This window comes from Mandrillus leucophaeus, unplaced genomic scaffold (genome assembly GCF_000951045.1).
Source record: "Mandrillus leucophaeus isolate KB7577 unplaced genomic scaffold, Mleu.le_1.0 Scaffold970, whole genome shotgun sequence".
Taxonomy (NCBI): Eukaryota; Metazoa; Chordata; class Mammalia; order Primates; family Cercopithecidae; genus Mandrillus; species Mandrillus leucophaeus.
This window is the reverse complement of record NW_012110586.1, coordinates 87,121-89,760: the sequence shown is the minus strand read 5'-3', so window position 1 is coordinate 89,760 and position 2,640 is coordinate 87,121.

The following is a 2,640-nucleotide window of genomic DNA, read 5'->3' as shown; positions in this document are numbered from 1 at the left end:
TAACCTATCCCTGTTCATTTTCTCAGGAACTTTCTTTATCTTACTATTTTCCTGAACCTTCCTCACATCCTTCTCCTAGATCATGCACCTCTATGTGAAAATGACTGCAGTCACGTCTCTTTCACATGGCTCAAAACATTCATGTTCTCACGATACCGGTCCCCACTCACATTTTCCCCACACTCTGCAACCAAGTCTTTTTGGTCTTGCAGTTTTTAATATCCAGGAAATTGACTATTGTTAATGTTAGACTTATTACCCATTTCCGAGGCAGTTGGAACTTTTGAGTCCACATCTTTCCTGGAACTGCAGATATGTTCAATATAGTTGATTCCTCATTTCTTGTAGAGACATTGACTTTTTTATTTAACACATGGCCTTAATTTTTATTTTGATTTCCCCAATTTTATAGAAATAAAGTCTTGGACACATTATCTCTCTCAATTTTATCGCTGGGCAACTTTATTGATTCTCATGCTTTGAAATGTTATATTTTGCATCTGCCTTATATATGTAAATATACATGTACCTACAAACATAGAACATGCAAGTATACACACACTTACATACTGTTTTAAATCCCAGGTTGACATATTTACTTTATTGTCTCATTTTATTCAGAAACTCAGCAATTCATACCTGATGTCTGTATTTTTTTCCTAAATCCAAAGGGTTCTCCATATTTAAAATGGATAATAATCTATCTTTTTTCTCAATGTATTCTTAACACCTTCCTCTTCTTCACTACTCCTCCCGTCTATGCTCATGCCATGTTTTATAGATTCTGCACCTAACTGGTTTCTGAAGTCATTTAAATTCTTTTTCCTACCTCCACCACTGTAGCTTAGCCCAACACAGTATCATGCAAAGGCATGTGAACTAGTCTCCTTACTTCTGCTCTTGCCATTTCTTCTCCAAACCCTTTCTCCAAATGTTAACAGATTTTTTTTTTAATGTAAATCGGATCATTTTCTTTTTATTTTCCAGAAACTAATTCATGGCTTCCTATTTTATTCCCTCTAAAATCGCTAATATTTAGTGTAACTTCTTTCATTTTTATGTTAGTCTTTGCTCCTCTCTTCACTTAATCTTCCCCACTATTCCCTTTTTTGCCTCACATCTTGGCCCATTTGGTTAATTTTCATGGGAATTATCTTGCCCCTCTTGCTTACTCCATTTTATTTTATTTTATTTTATTTTTATTTTTGAGATGGAGTCTCACTTCTTTCACCAGGCTGGAGAACCATGGTGATATCTCGGCTCACTGCAACCTCCGACTCCCTGGTTCAAGCGATTCTCCTGCCTCAGCCTCCCGAGTAGCTGGGATGACAGGCGCGTACGCCTGGCTAATTTTTGTATTTTTAGTAGAGATGGGGTTTTTCCATGTTGGCCAGTATGATCTCGATCTCCTGACCTCGTGATCCGCCCACCTCAGCCTCCCAAAGTGTCCATTTTATTATTTAGGTACAATCTAAAATATTATTTCCTCAAGAAACCTGTACCTGAATTCCCAAGTGTGCTTATTCACCCATACCATCTTCCTTCATGAGAAACAAACGCCTTTTTATGTTTACTGTTCACAATGTCACCCTTGCTAGATTATAACAGCCATCCAGGAGGAAATGAATATGTCTGGCATAGTCATTAATATATCTGGAATCTATTACAATGCATGCAAATTTTTGATGGGTGAAGAAAGATTTGCTATGGAAAAAATAGCAAATCAATGTATAGTATTATTTTGACTGGAATTTTTAAAAATGGCCCTTATTTTTTAATTTAATTAATACAGCAATACAGTGAGGGAAGAACTACTATTTTATAGTTGAGGATACTGAGGCACAAGTGAATATATAACTTGATTTGGGTTACAAGTTTTATACATGGCTGATTTAGATCTCAAACGAGACTTCAATACTAAATCCAGGGTCTGATTGTTTATCTATTTTGCTAAACTGTCCGTCAAGCAACAGAAAAATAATCTCAATTGACACTGATTTGTCAAGTCTAAAGTCATTTAGAAGACATTTATAGATACTGTAATTTTTCTTATTTATATTTACCTGTTAGAAATTCATCAATATACATTTATAATATGTATAACATGTGTAACATATACATTTTAGTAGGTGGTTTTTCTGAGGATTATTTCATTAGGACTTCATTTTTCTTCCAGAAAACGGCATAATTTATTCACTTAGTAAAAAAGAACTCAAAAAGAATCTGAGAGGGAAACTGGATTTCCTCAACATAGCCCTGGATTCCCCAAGGACAGTTTGGCCCAGGACCAGGTTAGCCCTGCGAAACAAGATGTGGTGAAATATTTATTTCCTTTTTGTTGTTGTAGCCAAAGAAATCCATTTCCTTGTTCCCTAAAGGGCTCTATCTTACCATGTAAGGAACTAAGTTTATTTCAGTTTCACTTTGAAATTTAGAAAAATCAGATTCTAGGTGTTGCAAGAAATAGAAGAAAAAGAGATATAAAAAGAGGCAACAGCTAGCAATATTCAGATGATTTTATTAATTGATATGAGAAGAAAAACAATTTAGATTTTATTGGTGTAGTAAGAGATTTACATATGCATATCCATCTATGTTTCTCATAATATAACTAACAGCCATTGTTCGGTGCTCTAGAAC